Consider the following 27,532-nt stretch of genomic DNA (forward strand, 5'->3'; position numbering starts at 1 on the left):
ATCTCCACAATGGTGGAGATAGGAACCCGCAGCGGTTTCCGCAGAAAGAATTGACATGCAATTCTTTCTGCGGATTCAAAACCGCAGCAAATCCGCATGGATTTTTCCGCAGCGTCGGCACAGCGGGTTTTTTTCCCATTCATTTGAATGGTACTGTACACCTTAGCTGCGGGTCCGCAGCGGCCAAAACCGCTGCGGAAACGCAGCGGAATCCGCAGCGTGTGCACGTACCCTTATGGTTTGTTAAAACTAATAGAGAGTTGCTTAAATAGTGGATGATTTTCCTTAAATTATTTCCTTTGCTGTGAATATCCAAGAAGTATCATTTCTCCTTGCGGAGAATGATATGCTAAGCATGTCGAGGTGAGGAGACTTAAAGCCGCAATGCTCCTCTGGGAAATATGCTAATTATGCAAATTGTCTCTTCAGAGAGGAAGAGGACTAGAACTCTAGTGCCACCTATTGGATTCTGGCTTGGCTTTTATCCTAAGTCATGTAACTAGGCTCGTTAAAGGGTCAACATTGACTTTTAGGATTGCTACCTCCAATAGGTCGCACTAGAGTTCTAGTCCTCTTCCTCTCTGAAGAGACAATTTGCATACTTTGCTGTGAACAAACACTGAAACCAAGTTTTTTGCATCTATATTTATATGTGGTGAGTTGCTTTTATTGGGGGTATAGATTTGATTTGTCTCTCCTGTATTGACAGTCATTAATCTTGACAGTGCGTTATGTAGCGCTGCGGTTATTTGACGGACACATGTTTGTATATATCTTCTAATCATAGCAAATGAGGTTGTATGAAGCGCTATGCCCTTTTAAATATGGCTGGCGCACTCCTGAGAAGTTTGTATCTGAACAATATGTCCTTACATACCCTCCTTAAGGTGTGATCTAATGAAATGGATGCGAAAATGATTTTTCAGATAATGTATGAACATTTGTATGTATTTCATTGGTGGTCTTGTTTCCTCTTCATGGAGGAGGACGTTGTGTCTGGTCAGCACTCTGGTCTGAGTGGCACTGCATCTGTGAAGTAGCTTGATGCAATGTCGAGTGGTCATTTTGAAGCGCTGTGCTCTTTCCTTTCCAGCCAGCGCACCTTTGTGTTCGAATCAACAGCAAAACATCTGAGTTTAAATCCATACACAGAAGAGGTATCAATTGTAATCTTGATGTTACTGCATCTTTTCAAGAAGATCAAGACTTGTAGTGGTGTGTGTTAATACTTGGAGCGGTGAATGTCTGCTGGTCAGATACTGCTCCAGCTGCAAGATCAATTCTAATTCCTTTTACTATAACTCAAAAAATTCTTCCTTTTTAAATTGATTTAAATATAAAAATATTCCTGACATATCCACACATATATTTTATACAAAAAGAGAGATATTTTTTAATTAATAAAGATTTATTTTCTTCTAGACATTTTATAAAATATTCAATTTCAATATAGCAGACGTTTTAACAGACTTCCGAAATAAATGAAGGAGGATTTAATTGCAGTCCAAATGTACAATCGATAGAAGAGTCGACTCCCATAGCTGAAGAACCTTGTCTCCTGAAGTTTGCATTATGTTTGTTTTTTTCTCCACCTGTTCTTTCTTTCCTGAAATATTTTTATTTTTTATTTGTCAACCTGCGAATTGAAATAGACATGATATTAGAATGCTTTTCCCAAGAGTTTAAAGTGATTTCTCTAAAAACTGTGAACTTTGACATGTGTCAGCTGACTGCTTGGTGACTGTTTTTTTGAATCTTGGATGTATTTAAACAACGTACTGTTAGAACCTATGTAAGTTATATATGGTATTCACCCTGAAATGCATCTATTAAACCACTATTGAACTTCTAGTACATCTTGGAAATTTATTATTTGGGCAGCGCGGACAAAAATCCACATCCTTTCTGCAGTATATTATTCGCGAGGCGGACAGGTCTACTAAAAAGGGGCAGTACCAGATGGCCCTTGTTGCGGAATTGTTAAACAAATTGCCATCTGAAAATGCTGGTGGCAAAGGTCACAGTTCATTGGACAAGCAAGGAGTACAGGTTTGAGAGACACAACTCCAATCCAGTAGAGGCAGGGGAACACTGGCAAAGTTCTAGGAGAGTTTTCTCAGACCCTCCCATCACCCTGGCCCTGAGGTGTGGGGTACTTCCCCAAGGATTGCAAAACTTTGGAAGATGCTGAGGGAGTACCTTGCTGACCGTACCAATGTCCTCTGTGATTCCTCTGTGCCTTATAATTATTGGGCATTCAAGCTGAACACGTGGCATGAACTATCTCTCTATGCCTTGGAGGTCCTGACGAGCCCTTTCGCTGGCATTTTGTCAGAGCGAGTTTTTAGTGCCGCTAGTAGAGTTATAACTGATAAGCGCATCCGCCTGTCAACTGAAAATGCTGACAGGCGGACTCATAAAAAGGAACAAGGGCTGGATTGGGCCATACTTCTACACACCACCAAATGATAGCAGCGTAACATAAACTCAAATCAAGTGTCTTTTTTTTCGGGAGATCTCTTCCCATGCATCTCTTCAGACCCATATATGGGTATATGCTTCCTGATTTTGGCTATTTGCTGTTGTCCTCCTCCTTCTCCTCAACCTCAACCACCTTATCACCAGGGTGACTGTGGTCCGTGATGCAACACCCACATAATTTTTGTAAAGGGTATTTATGTTGTCCGTACTCAAAAAAAATAGTTACACAGTATGTTCATGTATACCCCCCAGGGGTAAATGTTTGTCAGTCCATGCACTAACTGCATGGGCATTGAAAGTATAGGAGACCCGCTCCTTTCTAATGGGAACCTTTATTTATGAGGACCTCCTCCATGTCTCTAACAAGGGACATTGAAATGCCTCAAAATTTTTGGCAGCCCTTGCATTCACTGCATAGGCAAACACTATGGGAGACCCACTTCATAAAACTGGGAACATTGTTTTCAGGAGGCCCACCTGTAGATCTTTTATTATAAAAATGAAAAACAAACAATAAAAACAGAAACAAAACATTCTCTCCTCACACACATTATACATATATACAGAAAAATAACTAAATAATAACTAATAATAACTACTTTCACCTTCTGGTCCTGTCACCAAACAAAATAATAACCACTAAGGAGGCCCTCCTGTCTCTTCAAAGGGGTATTGGGTGGGTCTAAATTTTGGGCAGCCCTGCCACTCACTGCATATGCAATAACAGTATAAGAGACCCACTGTTTAACAATGGAACAACAAAACATAGCCGGCTGATGGCTCTCTAAGAATATTGAGGGCAGACTGCTGGCCCTTTAAGAACAGTAAAGGCCGCTTGATGACCCTATAATAATAGGCTTTGTGACTTTCAGAGTCCCTACTTCATTAATGAAACAGGATGTGTCTGATAATGTGTCACACACCACTTGGCCAGATAAGGTTGTAATGTGTTGAAATGACATTTTCAGTGAATGCATTTGTCTTGGTTGAAAGCAATACTAAAGTTCAAAAACGCATTAAAAACGCTACATTTGAACATAGCTCAAGGTGTGGAGGAGCATTTTTGTTTATGGCTATCTATTTTGCCTTATATACAAGTCTTTACCCTGGAAAGGATGTTCCTTAACATATTTCCCAGGAAAACCCATTTTGGTTTCGTTTTTGTATGTTTTATTGTGATTGTTTTATTGTTCCCATCAATTTCTAGTTACTCTAAAGACTGCCGGGGGGAGCCAGAAAAATGCTTGAGTTTCCCATAGACTTACATTGGGCTCGTTGCTTGGGTCAAGCACCCGAACATTCCAATTTGCTTGACCCGAACAACGAGCACCCGAGCATTTTAATGCTTGCCCATCACTATTGATCATCAATGACCACCAAAAGTGGTGAGCAACCAGCTCAGTGGGCTAACGTATGCCCATGTGACCAGCAAACTTGGAAACTTGGCCTCATGCCCCCAGGACAGAATTTTCTTCCTTTTAGCAGAGGAAAAAGGGTGTTGCCTAAAAGAATGGACAAGGACTGTCTAAATCATCCCGACTGGGTCGATGGTGTACTGAGGCTCTTCCATAGAATTAGTCACATCAAAGAAATGGGACAGGCCATGTACCTTAACATTCTTCTACATAGAATGGAAGGGCAATTCAAAGTTAAAATGAACAAAGAAGACTGCCCACCTGGCCAGGAGGAGATTCACCCACTAGGTAGATTGCAGGAAGGTCAGATTTTTATGTTGTGTGTAAATTATTACCAGAAAGCTGGTGTCTTCCAATAGATATCTCTACTCATAAAGTGCTACCTTGATAGCCAGAAGTTCACGATCCCCTATAGTATATTTAGCTGGAGATAACAGTTTGGATAAAAAAATCTCAAGAGACAGACTTCCCAAAGACGTTTTTGCAGAAGCACTGCCCCAGTACTTACAGATGAGGCATCTACCTCCAAGATAAACTGTTTGTTGGGATCAAGTAGATGCAGCACCAAAGCACTAGCCAAGGCCTCTTTCAAATGCTGGCAAGCCAACATTGCTGACTCAGGCAAATCTCTGGCATTGGCCCTTTTCTTGGTTAAGGTGGAGATAGGTGACATAAGTGATGAGAAGTGATAAATTGCCTGTACAAGTTGGAGAAATCCATTAGGTTCAGAATGGCATATAGACCTTGAGGATGGGGCCAGGATAGATCTGAAGAGATCTTCTCTGGATCCATTTTAAGATCTTCATTGAAGATAATCTAGACAAGGAAAGGTAAGGAGGGTTTTTCAAAAGCAAATTTGGACAATTTCGCAATCAAATTGTTGTCCTTGAGAAACTGCAGAACTTGATGGACAAGCAGCTTTTGGGAAAGCAGGTCACAGGAGAATATCAGGATATTGTCCAAATACACACCCATGGAAATATAGAGAAGAGCCCAGAAGATGTAATTAATGAACTCCAGAAGCACAGCATTATGACACCCCAAAGGGCAAGATGGGACAGTCATAGTGGCCATCACTTATATCAAAGGCTGTTTTCCTTTTTTCATCCTTACAGCTACTAATCAAGTTGTAAGCCCATTGGAGATCTAATTAAGCTCCACGGACTCTGTCAAAAATCTCAGAAATCAGAGACAGAGGGTTCTTGTTCTTTATAGTGATTTTATTGAGACTTCAATAGTCTATACAGTATGATATGGTCAGTGGCACTGTATGTGAGGGGAGATATGTGTCACGAAGATTGCTTTCTTCCCTGATCTAAAACCCATAAGTTTCTCTCCAGGATGCTAAATGCTGAATGGGTTAACCAGCCATGATAAGAGACTGGGTTTTTGGTCAGTAGGTGAGATATGGGCGGGATGCCTATTCACCATGTCTCCACCGCAATGGAGGGGCTGGGAGTTAAATGTTCAGCCACTGTTTTTTATCTCTTTGTTGTGTTTGGAGAGGAGAGTCTCCAGCTGTGGCTCCAGGAAGAGCTGAAGATATATGGTGGACTAAGCAGGCAAACTCCTGAGATAAGGACTTTGCTGTGACTTATCTTTTGTTTTGCCATTAGGCCATGTTTATTTTGTTAAACCCTGCAATGGTTAATGCTGTCCCATAACAAACCAGCAGGTTACTTACCTAAGAAGCATTCTTGTGTCTACTTCTGAAAGCAGCTGAGTGAGTCAACCCCTCACAAGTGGCATAGATAACGATCCTTCTTCAGGTCCCGTTACATTTAGCAATGCACCAGGCGATCCCGATAACGATACAACCCGGTCAGGATTGCTGGTGCATAGCTAAATGGTCGATAGTGAGCTGCCAAACAGGCAGATCTCACCAGCGATAAAGTAGCGGTCGACGTCTTCTGCCCGCATCCATGGAGTCGCTCGTCGGCGCCAGCAGGAAGCCGATGACGAGAAATGGACCATCCCGTTCTCGCGCGATCAGCGATATCCAGCGGGGAGCCAGGTCAGAGGTAAGTGTCACATGTAGCGAGATCGCTAGCGATGTCGCTGTTGCGTCACAAAATCGGTGACGCTTTAGCGATATCGCTAGCGATCTCACTATGCGTGAAGGGGGCTTTAGTCATGAAGAAGAAGCCAGCTCCACCAGAAGAAGAGGATTTACAGATGAATACCTTGGCTAAGTTCTCCTTGATGTATTCCGACATGGCTTCAGTCTCAGGTAGAGATAGAGAATTACACTCTCCCCCGGGGTGGAAAGGTGGCAGGAAGAAGGTCGATTGGACATTCATAAGGTCTGTGGGGTGGCAGAACCTAACCTTTCTTTTCCCAGAAGACACAATATTGAATGGGAAATGAAGCAAGGTTCAAAGACACAGGAAGCGGAGTCTTGGGCGTAATGTTGTTCAGTCACTTGGAAGCACAGTGCGATCATTAGTGAAGTGACTGGAGGACCAGTTAATAATGGGTAGATGCAGCCAAGGAAAACCCTGGAGAACAAAATTCTTTGATCTGGAAAGCACATAGAAGGAGATCCTCTCTATATGCAGTGCACCGATCCGCAGCGCAACTGGCAGCATAATTAAATGGACAGGTTCAGCCAGGAGCGTCACTTCTGATCATGTGCACGAGAGCGCAGACCGTGAAAAATATCCCCTTCCCAGAAGTGCCATCGACTCTTCCTTGCGCTCCAAACTGAAACACACCTTAGGTGGGAGAAATGGAAGTGCAGGATATGATGAAATGTTTAGGTAGTGTCTATTGAGGAATTGGGCTATTTAAATAGATGTGGTCTCTCAGAGAACACTTGCACATTACTCAACATCAGATGCATTATGCGATATCCGGCCTCCTGATGAGCCAGCAGGGCAAAATGCGTGGAGGGAAAAGCAGGGATCCGATGGCAACCTGTTAGATGAGTACTACTACTAACCCATTTGTTTATTGACTTAATTACATCATACTTTATTACATCATATAACAGAAAATTGTACTCACTGGGATAATTTTAATCTGACCAGCAATATGATCAACATTAATTAATTATCTGCTGTAAACAGGGACGGTTTTAGACAAAGTGGGGCCCTAGGCAAAAGTTTGAAGTGGGGCCCCAAATTTTAACATTGTAAAATCATACATTTAGGCTACATTACATGAACAGTTGGCAGAGGGGCCTGGAGCCAGTGCTGGCACTGTGGCCCCCATATTCAGGGGCCTTATATCGGCCGACGGGTCTGCCACTATTAGCATTACACAGGAGCATTGCTAGGGTCAGAAAAAATTGGGGGGCCCAAGCCCCAAAGACAAAGAGTTGTCCCCCAACCCCCTCTTAATTTTTTTTTAACACTGCAGATAACACAGCAGGGCTCCCAACCGTCCTGGATCCAGAGGGACAATCCCGATTTTGACACTCCCACCTGTGGGATTGTAGTTTTCCCGCACTGCAAATCAGCCACCATGCCCACCTGTCATTTCAGAAGGGACTGTGTACCGATCACCATACAATTCCCTCTATGCACAGCACACTCCAGAACAGACCAGTGACATGACTGTGACCTCATCCTTTGTAACACCAGAGAGACCAGTAATAACTCTCTGAGAACAGATAATGTAGTAGATGTCACCTGCAGTCCTATGTAACACCACAGATAGCCATAGCATTTCAGAGTAAGACTATGTTCATATGCATTTTTTTCAGTAGCCAAAACCTGTTATATTGGCAGTAAAAATGTTGCATTCAAAACATCTGTTTTTCAGCTTGTTTTCTGGTGTTCTTTACACATTTTTCAGCTTTTCTTAAAGTGAGAATGTTTGCTTTGTCTACAGTATGTTTAAGGCCACGTTCACACGTTGAGTATTCAGTCAGTATTTCATATCAGTATGTGCAAGTCAAAACCAGGAGGGTGATAAATCCAGAAGTGGTGACATGTTTCTATTATGCTTTTCCTCTGATTGTTCCACTGCTGTTTCTGCATTACAAATCCTGATGTGAAATACTGACCAAATACTAAACATGTGAACGAGACTTAATAGTTTAATTCACCAAAACCACTTAAAAAATTGCAGCGAAAAATGCCGTTGCAATATCTGCAAGCTTTCTTTTTTATATTCTTTCATTGCTTTCTACGGGTGAAAACACACTGAAAAAAGTGACACGCTACAGATTTAAAAAACGCTACAGTTCTGAGATTCAGTCAGAAAAAAAACAAGCGCATGCAGGAGATTTCGGAAATCTCATGTTTTGCTGGCACTTTAAAAAGCCACTCTTGGCCATGTTCATATGCAGAATTTTTGCAGCTTTTTCTTCTGCAAATAAGAAGTTTACAGCATTTTATAGCACAAGCAAAGACTGAGATTTTCAGAGATCTCCTGCACACCCTTTTGTTTTCTCCTGGCTGAATTTCACAACTGCAGCGTTTTTTAAATCTGCAGTGTGTCACTTCTTTCAGCAATTTTTTTCACCTAGAAAACCAAAAGCAAAACACAAAACAAATATCCTGGAATAAAAAAGTAAAAAAAAGTAAAAAAATATGTTGCAAAAATTGCATGAAGGTAGTAATAATAGTAATAATAAGGGTATTTAGTTAACATAATTTTGATCAAAATAATGTAGAAGCCATCCCGCCACGTCACGGCAACCCTTGTGGGACAGTCCTAACTCTTGTATTTAAAACCTTTCCACTTGTCAAGTGACGTGAATGTGAACAAGGACAGAGGGACTGAACCACCAGTAATAGTATAGGCCAGACAGGATGGATTTTCCAACTCAGAAACAGGGCGGTCACACCCTTATATGCACAGAATGCACAATGAAACAAATTTGACAAGTGGAAAGGTTTTAAATACAAGAGTTAGGACTGTCCCACAAGGGTTGCCGTGACGTGGCGGGATGGCTTCTACATTATTTTGATCAAAATTATGTTAACTAAATACCCTTATTATTACTATTATTACTACCTTCATGCAATTTTTGCAACATATTTTTTTACTTTTTTTTACTTTTTTATTCCAGGATATTTGTTTTGTGTTTTGCTTTTGGTTTTCTCTGTGTAAAGGTCATGTGTTCATATGCAATTACATTTTGCATGCACATTCATTTACTTTTTCTGCTCAGACCCAGTTTCTCAATTTTTTTCACCTGTAGAAAGCAATGAAAAAGTTTTAGAAAAGCTGCAAACGTCGCAACGTTGTTTTTTGCTGTTTTTGGTGAATAAAACTAACTTTATTAAACATGTACTGTAGACAAAATGCATACTGTAAAAAAAAAAAAAAACAGCAAAAGCTCTAAGGGTCTGTGTCCACAATCAGTAAACTCTGGATGCTGCGTACATCCGCAGCATCCAACCCGCAGCGGCCAGATTTTACAGCATAGTGGATGGGATGAACACATGTGAAATCACCTGCGTAAGATGGCAGCATTTTAGATGGGGCACATATGTCCGCTGCGTCCAAAGTGCTGCCTTTTCCGGATCGTCTGCACAGACCCTAAAAAATGGGTGTTTTGAAAGCAGTGTTTTCACTGCCAAGAGAGTAGGCTTTGACAGCAAAAAAAAAAAAAATGAACCAAAAACCGTGATTCAAATGCACACCTGTACTATATATATGTATGGTTTACCCTTATAATTTCACATGGGAATTCATTTATTTCTAGGTCATAAATCCCCTGATTCAGCAGACAATATCTCTTTCTTGTGTCATCCAGACAGTAGTGACAGGAGGTCACCCTGTCACATTACAAGCAGTGATTAGTGACTGTGGTCAGAGCCAATGCTGATTGCTGCTGTATGTGGCTGTGAATCCTGATCCTGCAGCAATCAGCACAGAGCTCTGGGACCAAAGTGAGGAAATCACTGCACTATGAACTGTTATTGCTGCTCTTACCAGGTTCTGTGGCTTCACTTAGGCATATCCATTCTCAGGACAGTGTTTGCAGCAGCCATGATCAGGACTCAGGAGGAGACATACAGAGCTACAGGCATCTTCCTGGCTGTCACTGTGCTGTAATTGGCCCCTCCCCCTCACTCTCAACTTTTAACCTAACTGCAGGGAGAAAGACAATGGGGCTCAAGGGGCTTTGAGAGAGACACACCAAGACTTCAGAGCAATGAACAGCATTATTCACTGCTGTACACCCTCTGGGCACTCAATAAATTGGCTGCAGAGGCAGGGGGCCCCCTTTGTAGGTGGGCGCACCAGGCATCTGCCTGGTCTGCCTGTCCCAAACGCCAGCCCTGGCTGTAAAAGATGTATTTTGCCTCCAAGCATTTATGCATTTATGTTAATAACTTGGCTGTATTACACAGGTTGGTAATTTACTTTATTTATGAGGCTGAGTGCTCTCTAAAATAAGGTGATGTCACTGTTACTAATTGAACCGCTGATCTATAAATCAGGCCATTGGTCTTCATTTTCTTTACTGGACCTTGGACTGTAGGGTTTCACTTAAGGCCCCGTCACACTAAGCGACTTACCAGCGATCCCGACACCGATATCAAGGTGTCGGGATCGCTGGTAAGTCGCTATGTGATCGCTGGTGAGCTGTCACACAGACAGCTTCACCAGCGATCAGCACAGCGATGCCGAGCGTGCGGCATCGCTGGCCATCGCTGTAAAAAAATAATAAAAAAATTAAAAAATATAGTTATTCTCACCTTCCGATGTCCCGCACAGTCTTCCTGTCTCTCTCCACGCTCCGGTCCCAGTGATCCTTTGCACGAATGACCGCGAGACTTTGTTATCCCTCGAGACCGTGACATCTCGCGGTCATTCGTGCAAAGGATCACTGGGACTGGAGCGTGGAGAGAGGCAGGATGGCTGAACGGGACGTCGGAAGGTGAGAATAACTATATTTTTTATTTTTTTTATTATTTTTTACACCTGATCGCTGGTCTCCCACCTGTCACACACAGCGATGCGTGCTGGCCAGCGGGAGACCAGAGACCAAAGAAATGTCCAGAGGTTTCTTCCAGCGATCAGCGATACCGGCAGGGGGGCCGCTTGCTGATTGCTGTCACACACAGCGATCTCGCTGGTGAGATCGCTGTTACGTCACAAAAGTTGTGACTCAGCAGCGATCTCGCTACCGAGATCGCTTAGTGAGACGGGGCCTTTAGTGCTGCAAGTGTGCTATTTGTGTAGTGCTAGAAGTTCCTTTATCAGACACGGGGACACATTATCAGATATAGGGGACATTAGGGCCTCATAGGGTTAGCTATCATTGAACGGGAGCGCCAACCTCTGCCGGCAGGCAGGTGCAAAACACAGGAGCAGCATCAGGGCTACTATGTACACACTGGAAGTTTCCAATTTTTATCTTTTTTGTATATGATCTTTTTGTGTTGTGTTTTTGGTCAGACCATTATGCCCTAAATAAAATAAAAGATAATAATTTTAAAGTTTACTTTGGTCCTTATACAATTTCTAAATCCCTGCTAGCCAGTTCATCCTTAATATGACCGGATAGACCCTACCCGAAATCTGCCACTAGGGCATCTTTGTTCAAAGCCAATTCCACTGCCAAGGTACAGAATGACAAGGCATACTGGGCTACAGAGTCCGAACTCTGCCTTAGACTCAGAGATGAGGCAGCAGAGGAAGTACAGCTGGGAATAAACAGCAAGGAACATCTAGAAGAACTTCTCAAAATCACGGGTCTCCGGATCATCCCGCTCCAAATAGGATTTTCCAAGGACAGGATTGGACAAGACATTAAAGAGACCAAAAATGCTATCTTAGTCTGGCCCACAAGAAAGAGGAGAGCATGGATTGTGAAGTGGATCTTAAGCTGGTTAACAAAACCATGGCTGTCTTTAGGAGCTGGAGCTGAGCTCTACCAGGACTAGAGCAACAGGAGGATCCCTCATAGAGGTCAAAAGTCAAGAAGTGGGCTGTAAAAAAGAGGGAGACAGAAGCGCACAATAGGGTCTTATCCAGTGATATAAACGTTTCGCAGATATGGATCCACTCACCTGGTTCAGTTGTGTGAAACACAACAACCATAAGCACAAATGGGTAGGATCCGATGAACTGCAGCAATCAGCCGGTCACTAGAATTGCATATATAGGAAGGAGAGAAATCCGGCTTTCAGGATCGCGCTGTTCCAGTCCAAAGTTCACAAGGAGTTAATCCAATGACCAAGCAGTGATTATAACTTCCTTTTTATTCCATAAACTCTACGCGTTTCGTGTACACACTGTACACTTCCTCAAGAGCAAAAGTTACACTGGCATCACATTCCATTCTCCTTATATACTAGCTCCCCCAGGAAGTGAGGTAGATGCTCATTGCACTAAAAAATTCACACATAACTATCAACATAATGTAAAATCACAAAAATCACTAAAATTCATCTATAAAACACACTTCTATAGAAACACACAAATGTAAAACTTCACACTAGAAAAAATGTAAAATATTATAATAAAATTATGATTATACTCAATAAAAATCTAAATTTCTTGGTACATCATATCAATTAGCAGAACACCATTCACAAATCTCTTATATAACTGCACTTATATTTCCCTTTTAGTATTAACCCTTCATTCAACATATTATACTTTTACTTTCCTTATATTTCAGCCAGATGATCATATATTAATTAATGTATGTACTCCTATGCAGATTAGATCCTGCACAGCAGACCCATGCTCTGCACTCAAGAAACTTTTCTGTTCTCTCAGCCAAAGGCTCCACATCTCCAGAGCTGTCAGTTCCTTTTCAAGGCACCAGCCAACTATTCCTAATCATAATAAAATACCGCCGATTGTATCTCTTTATATGTTAGCGATATGATCATTCCCTTGCTGTAATGTTATAGCATGGACATCACACAATTATCAGATGCCAATACTACTCCAATCCTTAGCAGACAAATATGCGGAGCACCAAAATTATTTAAAGATGTCCGATATTTCATTTAAACCGTATGGTTGCAGAGTCTGCAACCTATGAATCCAGTAAATTTCCTTTCTTCTCAGAATGACACTCCTGTTCACAGTGTCTTCTGAAACAATTGGCCCCAATTGTTAAGGATTGGAGTAGTATTGGCATCTGATTGGCATCTGATAATTGTATGATGTCCATGCTATAACATTACAGCAAGGGAATGATCATATCGCTAACATATAAAGAGATACAATCGGCGGTATTTTATTATGATTAGGAATAGTTGGCTGGTGCCTTGAAAAGGTACTGACAGCTCTGGAGATGTGGAGCCTTTGGCTGAGAGAACAGAAAAGTTTCTTGAGTGCAGAGCATGGGTCTGCTGTGCATGATCTAATCTGCATAGGAGTACATACATTAATTAGTATATGATCATCTGCCTGAAATATAAGGAAAGTAAAAGTATAATATGTTGAATGAAGGGTTAATACTAAAAGGGAAATACAAGTGTGGTTATATAAAAGATTTGTGAATGGTGTTCTGCTAATTGATATGATGTACCAAGAAATTTAGATTTTTATTGAGTATAATCATAATTTTATTATAATGTTTTACATTTTTTCTAGTGTGAAGTTTTACATTTGTGTGTTTCTATAGAAGTGTGTTTTATAGATGAATTTTAGTGATTTTTGTGATTTTACATTATGTTGATAGTTATGTGTGAATTTTTTAGTGCAATGAGCATCTACATCACTTCCTGGGGGAGCTAGTATATAAGGAGAATGGAATGTGATGCCAGTGTAACTTTGCTCCTGAGGAAGTGTACAGTGTGTACACGAAATGCGTAGAGTTTATGGAATAAAAAGGAAGTTATAATCACTGCTTGGTCATTGAATTAACTCCTTGTGAACTTTGGATTGGAACAGCGCAATCCTGAAAGCCGGATTTCTCTCCTTCCTATATATGCAAGAAGTGGGCTGGCCAGACAAGCCACCTGATAACCCGCTTGTCCGATGACAATTCCTGACGACATTGTGATTGGATATTGAAATACATATCGAAGATTGTCCAGGGGCACGCTCTATGTTTTCGCTCCAGTGTGTTCTCAAGTATGCTTGTATATTTATATGTGAGTGTAATTATACTTTATTACTACAATTAGCTTTATAAAGAAACTCTATCCAGCATATTTCATTGAATTCATTGCTATACTTAGACAATTTTTAGCATAGTTTAGCTCAATTTATGGTGGTCATTATCTTTGCACATCCTATCTATTAGCACTCAGTCTAACATATGCATCAATATTTTGAGGATCATAAAAAAACACATGCATTATATACACAATTTCAATGAGTAAAATTTAATAGCTTTCACTTAGGTTACAGACACAACATAATATGAAAAATGATTGCTACCCTTTTCCTGTATTACTCTTCTTGAGCACCTTTATTCAGGTTTTATTGACTCTGAACTATGATTTCTATGTAAACATGTTATTAACATGTTGTTATTCACAATGGCAGACGTTATGCACTGCTTGTGTTGTTGTGGTCTGAAAATCCCAGAGCTAAAAATTACTGATATCAATTTGCGTTGAAAATCAAAGCTAAATATAGCCTGGTACATCAATAGAACATCCAACAAGTCCATTATACAATACAATCCTCAAAATCAAATGTGGCATACTAGAAGCCAGGAAGTTCCCAAATGTCCTGACCTTTGGTTAAATACGGTTAAAATAGAAAGATAAACAGAGTAAACTCTAATAACTTAATATCTCTCCATGCATGTGTGTATATATAAATATCTATGCAGTGGGCAAAATAAGTATTTGATACACTGCCGATTTTGCAAGTTTTCCCAGTTACAAAGAATGGAGAGGTATGTAATTTTTATCGTAGATACGCGTCAACTGTCAGAGACTGAATCTTAAAAAAAATCCAGAAAACCACATTGTATGATTTTTACATAATTAATTTGCATTTTATTGCATGAAATAAGTATTTGTTGCAATGGAAAGCAGAACTTAATATTTGTACAGAAACCTTTGTTTGCAATTATAGAGGTCAGACCAATCCTGTAGTTCTTCACCAGGTTTTCGCATACTGTAGCAGGGATCTTGGCACACTCCTCCATACAGATATTGTCCAGATCTTTCATATTTGGGGCTGTCACTGGGCAACATTGATTTTCAGCTCCCTCCAAAGATTTTCTATTGAGTTCAGGTCTGGAGAATGTGAAGCAACAAAAAAAGTAGTCTATAGGAGCGCTAAAGGAGAGGCAGAAACCAGAAAAAAGGTATAAAAACTCAGCTTTTATTCTTCCTCCAGTACCCGCAACGCATTTCTACGGTCACAGCCGTCTTCCTCAGGTGGAATGAAGGAAGCTTTATTACAGCCTTTATAGGTAGCCCTAGTTGGAACAACCCACAATCCTATACGACCTCCTCCTGGTGTTGCGCGTTAACCCTTACATCCCCAATAAAAACATTGTAAAAAAACATTCGTTAAACAATCATTATACATTTTGCATGTTACGACAATCAACCTCATCAATATTCCATAAAAAACTGATGATAAACCCTGTCCAATTAATAAAGACCCCCCCCAAAAAAAAGACAGCTTCACCAGCGATCAGCACAGCGATGCCGAGCGCCCGGCATCGCTGTGTTTGTTAGCGCTGATGCCATATCCCTGTAAAAAAATAGAATTAAAATAAAAAATATTGTTATTCTCACCTTCCAACATCCCGCGCAGCCATCCTGCCTCTCTCCACGCTCCAGTCCCAGTAATCCTTTGCGAGAATGACCGCGAGAATGTCAACGTCTCGCGGTCATTCGTGCAAAGGATCACTGGGACCGGAGCGTGGAGAGAGGCGGGATGGCTGCGCGGGACGTTGGAAGGTGAGAATAACAATATTTTTTATTTTTTAATTATTTTTTACACCTGATCGCTGGTCTCCAGCCTGTCACACGCAGCGATGCGTGCTGGCCAGCGGGAGACCAGCGACGAAAAATATGTCCAGAGGTTTCTTGCAGCGATCAGCGATACCAGCAGGGGGGCCGGTCGCTGATCGCTGTCACACACAGCGATCTCACTGGTGAGATCACTGTTGTGTCACAAAAGTTATCACTCAGCAGCAATCTCGCTAGCGAGATTGCTATGTGTGACTCCCGCTTTGGAAAATAAAAGTAAGATAGAAATCACCAACCACATTGACACTATGTTTTTAAGGCGGTATATAGAGGAGAACTTAGTCCCTAGGGGTTTGAGATTATCACAAAAGTCTTCATTTCCCCAAGATGAGGAGTTTACGAAAAAATGGGACACTTTCTCCCATAACTGCTCTATGGGTTTCCTTAAATTATTGATATCTAAAAGAGATTCCCTGGCAGAAATAGCACTTGAGGGTGCCAGACATCTGAGGGAAAATTTGGAGATTTTTTCTTTGTCATCGGAATTTAGGACTTATGATGTAGGATTGAGAACCAAATTGAATAAATTTGAGGAAGATCTAATAAAGAGGAAAGCTGCCAAACTATGGAGGGATAGGAAGGAGAACTCAGGGAGTGTGAATAGTAATGAAAAAGCAGAGGCTATGGATACTTGTGAATCTATGATATCCGAGGGGGGAAATGATAATCAATCATTAAGCATTAATAATAATTATGAAAAAAAGGAGGAGAAAAAATATATAAAGATGCCAGGAAGGATGAATACTTTTCTATTTTAACATCTGAAAAACAAAGGGCTCACTATGAGGAACATAGGAGCAAACTTATTAATGGTTTGAGTAAAAGAAATAAAAAATGGATTACCGTATATACTCGAGTATAAGCCGACCCGAGTATAAGCCGACCCCCCTAATTTTGCCACAAAAAACTGGGAAAACTTATTGACTTGTGTATAAGCTGAGGGTGTACAGTGAGTGGCCTCAGTTATCTACACAGTATGTGGCCCCAGTTATGCTGCACAGTGAGTGGCCAAAGTTATGCTGCACAGTGAGTGGCCCCTGTTATGCTGCACAGTGAGTGGCCCCTGTTATGCTGCACAGTGAGTGGCCCCTGTTATGCTGCACAGTGAGTGGCCCCAGTTATGCTGCACAGTGAGTGGCCCCAGTTATGCTGCACAGTGAGTGGCCCCAGTTATGCTGCACAGTGAGTGGCCCCTGTTATGCTGCACAGTGAGTGGCCCCTGTTATGCTGCACAGTGAGTGGCCCCAGTTATGCTGCACAGTGAGTGGCCCCAGTTATGCTGCACAGTGAGTGGCCCCAGTTATGCTGCACAGTGAGTGGCCCCAGTTATGCTGCACAGTGAGTGGCCCCTGTTATGCTGCACAGTGAGTGGCCCCTGTTATGCTGCAAGTGAGTGGCCCCCTTATGCTGCACAGTGAGTGGCCCCTGTTATGCTGCACAGTGAGTGGCCCCTGTTATGCTGCACAGTGAGTGGCCCCTGTTATGCTGCACAGTGAGTGGCCCCTGTTATGCTGCACAGTGAGTGGCCCCTGTTATGTTGCTGCTGCCCCTGACTCCCTTACAAAAAAAACAAAAAAACTGCATACTCACCTCCGTCGCTGCCCCCTGCTCATCAGCGTTGCGCTCTGCAGTGACTGTGAAGGCAGAGAGCGATAGCGCTCTCTGACCTGAATGTCACTGCAGAGGATGCAAGACAGCAGAGCGCAGGGACAGGTGAATATGCCTCCCAACCCCCCCTTCATACTCACCGGGTCCTGGCGCTTGTCTCTGCAGCTCCTCTGCTTGTTCCATGTATGTCGGCGCTGCTCTCTTCCTGGTTCAGCGGTCACGTGGTACCCGCTCATTAAATATGCACATATTTAATGAGCGGGTGCCATTTGACAGCTGAAGCAGGAAGAGAGCAGCGCCGACAAACATGGAACAAGCAGGGGAGCTACAGAGAAGGGTGAGTATGATCTGACACCCCCGCTCCCCCTTCCCCGGCCGACCCCCGGTATATGACTCGTGTATAAGCCGAGAGGGGGACTTTCAGCCCCAAAAAATGGGCTGAAAATCTCGGCTTATACACAAGTATATACGGTAATACAAACTTGAATGGGAAGGATGGGACTAGCATTGAAGATAATAAAAGAAAAAAATAGCAATATGAATGAGGGAGGGTCTGGAAATCATATAGTACCAATAGAAATATCTAATTGTTCACCAATAAAAATTGCAGGGAATATGCAAACCATTTTGGAGACCTCTGAAACACCGGTGCAGGGGGAAGATATTATTTCAAGTGGTATGGATTTATCCATTTTTACAGTACATGATGTCACCTCCACTCAAACACTGGAGAAGGGGTCTGGAGTTATTGGGAATAATACAGTGTTAGAATTTATAACCAATCCCTCAAAAAGCTCAATTACCACGGAAGGGACTCCAGTCTCAGGGGATTTGATAGGTGCGAACAGTGGGCATCCAACAGGTGAATTTGAAGAACCCCATGGTCCTTCAAGGGATGGGGGTTTTAACAATCAGGTTGATATATCTAATTTGTCTATAAATAGCTCTTTATCGATTATTCCATTGGTAAGAGAGACAGCAAAGGTGAGCTCTTATGGGGTACGTAATGTGGTGGATACCCCTATAGCATTAGAAGAGACAAAGATGGTTCTAAAGGATTCCAAAATCAACCAGTTTTTTCGGGTGGCTCCAGGCTGTCACCACAAGAGAAAAAGGGGAGAAGAGGGTGTAGGGGGAGTGGATGCTCCAGGAAAGGGGGACACTCAAAATCAGGAGACCAAACTGAAGAGATCAAAAGCCAGCCCCAGAAAGGATTAGATGTAGTAATAGAGCGTTGTACTGAAAAGGAATTGGGGATTTATAATCTTTCCAAATATACTCTTACACAGGAGGAGAAATCCCTTTTGGGAAAGGGACTCTCCTTTTGCCCCACTGTGAATTTAGATACTTTTTCATTATATTTGGATATCAATGAATTTTTCCGGAAACTCACCATACAAAGGCATTTTATGCTAGAAGAGAAAAACAAAAGTAGAACCAATAATCAGAAATTTCCCAGTATTCAAGAGGAGTCAGAGTCCACTAAGAACATGGTACATGTTGATGTTTGGAATCCCAATGATACATTTTATCCTCTTCATCATAAGGGGTCCCATATTGAGACATTTCAGCAACTTGTTTTGAAAGAAATTAGGGCAATTTCACAACCAAAAGGGAGGTGCAATTTAAATAAGGGGGAAAGAGAAGCTATTACCTCCGTTAGGGATAATGAAAATATCATCATACGTAGTGCCGACAAGGGGGGGGGAGTAGTTATAATGGACAGGGCATTGTATATAGAGGAAGGGAGAATGATTTTGGAAGATGAGGATTTTTATGAGAAATTAGAAGATGATCCAAATATCAAAATTTTTTTGAATTATAATTCTTTGATTAAGGGAGCCTATGAGAGGGAAATCATTAACAAAAAAGAACGCAAATTTCTTGATATTGCACTATATAAAGTACCATTTCTATATTTTCTACCCAAATTGCACAAGGACCCGATTAACCCCCCCAGGTAGGCCCATCATATCGGGCATCGGGTCCATAATATGTAAGCTATCTCACTACGTAGATTTATTCTTACAGAAATATGTTAAACAGTTAAAATCCTTCTTGCGGAACTCATCGCAACTTATCAGTGAGCTGAGGAATTTACCCCCAATGAAGGGATGCATCCTAATAACATTGGATGTTACAGCCCTTTATAACAATATATTGCATGAACTAGGCCTTAAAGTGGTTAATGACTGCTTAATGAATGATACTACTATGCCAGTTGAACAAAGGGAATTTATACTGAAAGCCATCTCGTTCATCCTGAGTCACAATGTGTTCCCTTTTGAGGGGGAACTCTACTGCCAGTTGAAGGGCTGCGCAATGGGGACAAGATTCGCACCTAGCTATGCTAATTTATTCATGGGTGTTGTGGAGTCCGTCCTCATTGCGCAGCCCAGTCTTGAGAAAGAAGGGGTGGCCTTTTATTGAAGGTTTATTGATGATTTGTTTATCCTATGGAGGGGGTTGGTTGAAGAGGCAGAAACATTTGCTAACAATCTAAATATGAATGATTGGGGACTAGCCTTTACGGCTACCATTTCCACCGATTCCATCCAGTATTTGGACTTATGGTTGTGGCTTGACGACCTGGGGATGTTGTCCACTGCAACACATTTCAAACCGGTTGATGTCAACAGCTACCTTAGGTTTGAGGCTGAGTGCAGACGTACTTTTTGGCCCTGCGGATTTTTCCACGCAGAATGGAAGAAATCCGCAGGTCAAATCACCTGCATTTTTCCTGCGGATCTCTTCCATTTTTCATGCGGTTTTCATGCGGTTTTTGTCCGGTTTTCCATTATAGTTTTCCCCCTGCGGATTTGGTGACAGGGGAGATGGAAAACCGCACAAAAGAAGTAACATGCTGTGGATTTTGTACCGTGGGAAAAATCCGCAGCGTCTGCACAGCGTTTTTTTTTTACATTGATTTTAAGGCTACTGTACATCACAATGCGGATATGCAACGTTTCTGCGTGGTAAAATCCGCTGCGGAACCGCTGCAAATCTGCATCGTGTGCACACAGCCTGACAGTGGGCACCTCCCCGAGTGGGTGAAGAACGTACCCTATGGCCAGTACTGGAAAATTAGGAAAAATTGCACTTCTGACCAAGACTTTCAAACTGAATCTAGAATACTCAGGAAGAGGTTTGTGGAGAAAGGATACCCAAAATTCTTTTAAAAGATGCTTATAAGAGGACATGCAATTTTACACAAGATTTGTGCATAAAAAAGTGGAGGATAAAAATAGGACACCTGGGATAAATAAGGAGAGGAATAAATGGAGTTTGATAACTACCTTCTGTCATTCGAGATCAATTGTACGTAAATTGCTGGAGAAACAATGGTTTCTCTTTCTCCATTCAGGACAACTCTGAGGGCATACAAAGTTGTTCTTTGTGGGCCAGTCTTTTCTTCAAGTATTTCTTCATCATTCTCCTGCGTGAGAGCCTGGTATTGATTCCTGAGCAGTATGGGTGCTGACTGTGGGTCGCCCTCGCTCGCCCAGGGCAGCAGGGTACTCGGTACCGGGTCGGTGTCAGGGAGGAAAGTTTCACGGCAGCTGTGACCCGGTCCGTGGCCCTGGGCGCCCAATATCAATGGCGGTGATGTTAATGGTGTTAAAGTCTATATGAATAGTTCGTGACGCCACCCATGGTGTTTGGCAAGGGAGATGGTAAGCCAACGCTGCATACAGATCCGCTGGGACTGATGGTGTGGTGCAGCAGAGATGGTATAGCTCCCCACAGGTGGAGCTGTAGTCCCAGGGCAGTGTAGGTGCAATGGATGAGGAGAGGCGCAGAATGGTATGGATGCTGCTACCCAGGTGTAGTGGTGCAGGAATAACTGAAGGACACCAGAGTATGCGATTCCAAAGCTTTACTCACTGTTTGCAGTTCACACAACTGCCTGCCTCCATACTGTGTTCTTCAGGTCAGGGCTCCAGCCAACCTCCAGGCAGGGCAGGATTCTCCCTTCCACACTCCGCCAACATGTACCTTACTGAACGACTCTTCCAATGCGCCTTTCGGTGCAAAGCACTCCAGTACTTAGTTACCCTGGAATGCCTCTCTCTAGGTGTTCCTAGTCTTTACTTGTATGACAGACAGCTGTAGCCTGCTTCGGGGACTCCTCTCTGCGTCCCGGCTCTCTCTTCAGTTGCTGTTGTGTCCCAAGTCTATGAGGGGAGCAAGGCGTTAGTGGCTCACTACTCCTCCGGTGTCTGTTGCTGGACATAAAGATCCAATCAACCATGGGTACCAGGCCCTGGCCTTTGCGCTCTCTGGACTGGAAGGGTTCTCTATCTTTCTTCAACCAGCTTCCCACCGTCCTTCTATTCTCCTTCGTTCCGATCTGTTCTATCTCTCTCTTATGGAAGGTTAGGTTATCAATCTTATCAGTCTCTTTCTCTGTCTTTCTCGTGCCAGCTGCCCAGATCACTGGGACCTGCTGCAGCATGTCCTTCAGACATCCATCTTCTCTCGTCTCTCTCCTCTAACCAACTAACTAACTACTCTCACTCTTCCCACTCTTTTGTATCATCTCACTCCACCTGCCTCCCAGCACTTCTCGTGTTACGAAGCAGGTTTCCACGAGGGGTGCTCTGCTAACCCCCAGCCTAAAGATGTTAGGTGGCCCCACTGAACTATCCTGTGTGTGGAATGCAGGTGTAGAGTGTGGTCAGGAGTTCCCACCTTACCTGGATGGTGGGGCACTACACCGTAGGAGAAGATGCAGTACCTCTGTGGCGACTGAAGCCTCAGGGGTGCCACATACCCCCCGTTAAACACAGCACGTCCGCGGGCTGCAAGACAACAAAAGTACAATACAGGAACACACAAAAAAATTTTAAACGCTGTTCAACAATACTTATCTAATCTTCCTAATGTAGGAGGCACATTTCTTAAGCATTACAAACAGGCTAACTTCCTATCTTAATATCAAAAATTTACTTAAGTGCAATTCTCAATTCAAAGTGCTATACTCAACACATTTTCTTTATTACATTTTCTATCAATTATTCTCTTTTTCTTTTTCTCTCTACTGGACGCAAGACACTGACCATCTACGCTTGGCCTGTCACATGTCACTTTCAATTCTGTATTCTTTATTCAATTCTCACATTCTATCTCAAAATTTTTCTAATCCTCTGTATCAAACATTCTATAAAAGACATTTACTTTTCATAAGACACAACATTATCAAATACATTATCATAAAACATTCAAAATTCTTGCAAAGTGCTGAGCACTGCTCCCAGCCGGGATTTCTTGCAGTGTCCCTTGAGGTAGACATCATTCTTCGAAAAGTGTCCATTCAAAAACATCATCTTCGCAGAGTCTTTATATGTAAAACCAAGAGAGAGCACCAATAGGGGTGCAAACTATTTACAAGAAAGTTTTGGATCACACAGTGTTCATGATCTCCACAGTTCCATTTGTAGAAAAAGCACTGCCAATCAAAAGCAGGCAACAAAAGTGCTACCAGAAAAACATGATAGCAAAACAAGGCACAACAGGTGCAAACAAAACCCTCCTGGGGTTCTGGAAGCTGATGTGATATCTTCATCTGTTACTTGGGGTTCTGCTGGGTCGGCAGCCGGAATCTCCGCAGTCAGTGATTCAGCCAGAGTGGCAGCAGGTACCAATAGATGTTGTTCCGCAATTGCAGAGGGTATCACCGTGAATGAGACTACCGTCGGCAGTGGCGGGTACAAGGCTAATCGGTGGCCACCCTCAGAAGTCAGGCCGTTTCTGCCTACGGGTGTAGCTCCCAACACTAGAATCATAGCAGGGGCAGTCATCATACCTGCTGCCTCCCGGGGCCATTCCGGCTCCTGCGGCGGCACTGGATGGCGAATGATGGCAGTCACAACCCCCCGGGGTCATCTGCGGTACGGCCGGTAACTGCATCCGTCTCGGTTCAGGGCCCGGACAGGCCGGTAGGAGTCTGCGCGGCTGCGCTAGATCCGACTAGGACTCCGCTCCCGCCCCCCAATCTCTGGGGCTGTCATGTACCTTTGTCTAGCAGGACACATCCAATGACAGCACCGGCCTGGATGCAGCGATGGTCATTGTGAGGGATACTGAAGCGGTGGTACGCTCTGTGAGCGCTGCCTGGGGGAGGGCGGTTTTCCCCCGTCATCTTTTTCTGGCCTCCACGTTCCTTCCATCATGGCGTTCTGGCGTTCTTCTTCTTGCTCCGCCCTTCTGCTTGCCACTGGCTTCTTCTGCCCCTCCTTCCGGGGGCGGCGTCTTCTTCCAGTGCCTCCATACCAAGCCAGTATACGAACCCCTTGGGGGGTGGGCCATGCATCGGTCACATAGTAATTCAGGCAGGAATGGCCCAATACTCTTCGCGGTCTTTTCTTATGACCTCCAATCTCTTCACGCCCTTCTTCTCCGCACCAGCGGCCATTTCTAATGTCCATTTTACAGTCTATTAAATTTGGTCTTTTGCACATTTTCAAAAGTTGTAAATCCAAGGCACACAGAACCCGATGGCATCGGGACTCGTCATCCTGTTTGTGACACCAAAATTGGGTTACCCTCGCTCGTCCAGGGCATCGGGGTACTCGGTACCGGGCCGGTGTCAGGGGGGAAAGTTTCACGGCAGCTCTGACCCGGTCCGTGGCCCTGGGCGCCCAATATCAATGGCGGTGATGTTAAAGGTGTTAAAGTCTATATGAATAGTTTGTGACGTCACCCATAGTGTTTGGCAAGGGAGATGGTAAGCCAACGCTGCATTCAGATCCGCTGGGACTGATGGTGTGGTGCAGCAGAGATGGTATAGCTCCCCACAGGTGGAGCTGTAGTCCCAGGGCAGTGTAGGTGCAGGAATAACTGGAGGACACCAGAGAATGCGGTTCCAAAGCTTTACTCACTGTTTGCAGTTCACACAACTGCCTGCCTCTGTACAGTGTTCTCCAGGTCAGGGCTCCATCCAACCTCCAGGCAGGGCAGGATTCTCCCTTCCACACTCCGCCAACATGTACCTTACTGAACGACTCTTCCAATGCGCCTTTCGGTGCAAAGCACTCCAGTACTTAGTTACCCTGGAATGCCTCTCTCTAGGTGTTCCTAGTCTTTACTTGTATGACAGACAGCTGTAGCCTGCTTCGGGGACTCCTCTCTGCGTCCCGGCTCTCTCTTCAGTTGTTGTTGTGTCCCAAGTCTATGAGGGGAGCAAGGCGTTAGTGGCTCACTACTCCTCCGGTGTCTGTTGCTGGACATAAAGATCCAATCAACCTCGGGGACCGGGCCCCGGCCTTTGCGCTCTCTGGACTGGAAGGGTTCTCTATCTTTCTTCAACCAGCTTCCCACCGTCCTTCTATTCTCCTTCGTTCCGATCTGTTCTATCTCTCTCTTATGGAAGTTTAGGTTATCAATCTTATCAGTCTCTTTCTCTGTCTTTCTCGTGCCAGCCGCCCAGATCACTGGGACCTGCTGCAGCACATCCTTCAGACATCCATCTTCTCTTGTCTCTCTCCTCTAACCAACTAACTAACTACTCTCACTCTTCCCACTCTTTTGTATCATCTCACTCCACCCGCCTCCCAGCACATCTTGTGTTACGAAGCAGGGTTCCACGAGGGGTGCTCTGCTAACCCCCAGGCTAAAGCTGTTAGGTGGCCCCACTGAACTATCCTGTGTGTGGAATGCGGTCAGGAGTTCCCACCTTACCTAGATGGTGGGGCACTACACCTTAGGAGAAGGTGCAGTACCTCTGTGGTGACTGAAGCCTCAGGGGCGCCACAACTGCCTCCCGATCTTCCTGCTTCTCTGGGTCACATGCTTCCATTCCTCCATTTCTTCAGGTGCACTTTGAATTTCTTCTCTTTCTGTAACATGAAGACATACTGTAATTCTGCTCTGTCTAAGAACTGTTCACCTTCCTTAATGATCTTCAATGTAGGTAACCTCTGTTCTAGATTTTGCAACTTTCCCTCCAAGCTTTTATTTCTGGCATGTGAAGTTTGGCTTTTCCACTGATAAGTCTGTCAACATGGAGAAAGAAATGCAGCTCACCAAATGGCTCCTGGCCTATTCCATGCTCTTATAGTTAATGATTAGGGATGAGCGAGTAGTGAAGTATTCGGACTCGCTGTACTCGTTACGAGTACCTCCTAATACTCGGGTACTCGTAATGAGTAGCAAGTCCAATGTAAGTCTATGGGAAATGTGAGTAATGGGCTGTGTGTGATGGGCTGGGCAGGGACTGTGCAAAGACTGTGTCGGGCTCTGTGGGACTGTGCTGGTCTGTGCAAAGACTGTGCGGGACTGTGCTCTGCTGTGCAGGTACTATGCGGGGACTGTGCTGGGCTGTGCAGGTACAGTGCGGGGACTGTGTTGGGTTGTGCGGGGACTGTGCTGGGCTGTGTGGGGACTGTGCAGAATATTGCAAGGCGAGTAGTGAAATACTCACCAGGATTCTAGTACCGCGACTACCGCATTACTCAGCAAGTACTGAATCCTAACGAGTATACTTGCTCATCCCTATTAATAATATATGAAAGCGGTGAAAAACGTGCCAAAATTTGCATGCCAGCAGGTGCGCGATTTACTGATGTACTCCTCTCAGTTGCATTGGCCAAAATCCAGTGTTCTTTGAGCTCATGGAGACTCTTCACTTACCCCAGAATACGCTAGGAATATGCAAATTACTTCCTGATGACTCCTCCTCTGGTTTACTGATGTTCTCCTTTCAGTTGCAACAGCCAAAATCCAGTGTTCTTTGAGCTCACGGAGACTCTTCACTTATCCCAGAAGGCACTGGAAATATGCAAATTATCTCCTCTGGACTCCTCTCCTGGTATTTTTATCTCATCTGACCAAATGACCTTCTCCCACGCATCATCTGGATCATCGAGATTATCAGTGGCAAACTTCAAATGGGCCTGGACATGTGGTGGCGTGAGCAGGCATGCCTTGTGAGCCCTGCAGGATTTTAATCCATGATGGCATAGTGTGTAACTACAGTAATGGTAACGTTTGAGACTGTGGTCCCAGTTCTCTTCAGGTCATTGACAAGGTTCTCCTGTTTAGTTCTGGGCTGATTCCTGAACTTTCTCAGAATCAATCTAACCCTACAAGGCGAGATCTTTCACATAGCCCTAGACCGAGGAAGCTTGACAGTCATCTTGTGTTTCTTCCATTTTATAATAATTCTGCCAACAGTTGTTACTTTTTCACAAAGCTGCTTGCCTATTGTCCTGGAGCCTATCTCAGCCTTGTTCGGGTCTACAATATTGTCCCTTTGCCATGGTGGAGAGGTTGTAGGGTGAGTGATTGAATGTGTTGAAATGTGTCTTTTATACAGGTAACGGGTTCAAGCAGGTGCAATTAATACAGGTAATGAGTGCAAATTTTAAGGGCTTCTGTGAGACCCAGAATTCTTGCTGGTTGGTAGGTGATCAAATACTTATTTCATGCAGTAAAATGCGATTACATTATTTAAAAATCATACAATGTGATTTTCTGTTCTTACATTCTGTCTCTCATAGTTGAAATGTATCTACAGTAAAAATTGCAGTCCTCATTTATTATAGGTGGAAAAACTTGCAAAGGCTAGTTTCACACTAGCATTCTCTGGCGCAGAGCAGGGCCGCCGCTTAGCTCCGCACTTGGCCGCACCCCCTCCGGTCAGCTCCTCCTAGAATCGCATGATGCTGCATGCGATCAGCGTACCGTATATTTAGCGTTGGGTACGCTGACCGTGCGCTGGTCTTGTGCTGGTCTGATTTTGTGCTGTGTTGCATTTTTGTGCGCTGGGCGCAGCGCCAAAAGGGTGCAGCGCCAGCAAAATCAGACCAGCGCACGGTCAGCGTACCCAACGCTAAATATACGGTACGCTGATCGCATACAGCGCCATGCGATCCTAGGAGGAGCTGACCAGAGGGGGCGCAGCCGGGGCAGAGCTAAGTGGCGGTCCTGCGCTGCGCCAGAGACCGCTAGTGTGAAACTAGCCAAAATCGGCAGTGTATCAAAAATTTATTTTCTACACTATATAAACACAGCTCAAAAACATAAAGGTGTGAAGCAGTGACCAGAGTCATTTGTGAGGGTCGCTATGTGTCCCCCAGGATGTGCTCTGAAATGTATTAGATCCGCTGGAGTGCCTTGTGGTTACAGCAGCGTGCCTGTGAGTCACAAGTTAAATCA

At 43.7% G+C, this 27,532-nt stretch overlaps 1 long non-coding RNA gene across 1 annotated transcript; it reads right to left on the reverse strand.

The window, feature by feature from the left end:
- Positions 1 to 1,389: 1,389 nt before the first annotated feature.
- LOC141052563 (uncharacterized) lies at positions 1,390 to 12,102 on the reverse strand. Its single transcript, XR_012220837.1, has 2 exons — positions 11,873 to 12,102; positions 1,390 to 1,636 (listed from the first exon to the last, which is right to left on the reverse strand). It is a non-coding gene; the product is annotated as an uncharacterized lncRNA (long non-coding RNA).
- Positions 12,103 to 27,532: the final 15,430 nt, after the last annotated feature.

This window comes from Dendrobates tinctorius, unplaced genomic scaffold (genome assembly GCF_039654945.1).
Source record: "Dendrobates tinctorius isolate UK_male_01 unplaced genomic scaffold, ASM3965494v1 ptg000162l, whole genome shotgun sequence".
Classification (NCBI taxonomy): Eukaryota; Metazoa; Chordata; class Amphibia; order Anura; family Dendrobatidae; genus Dendrobates; species Dendrobates tinctorius.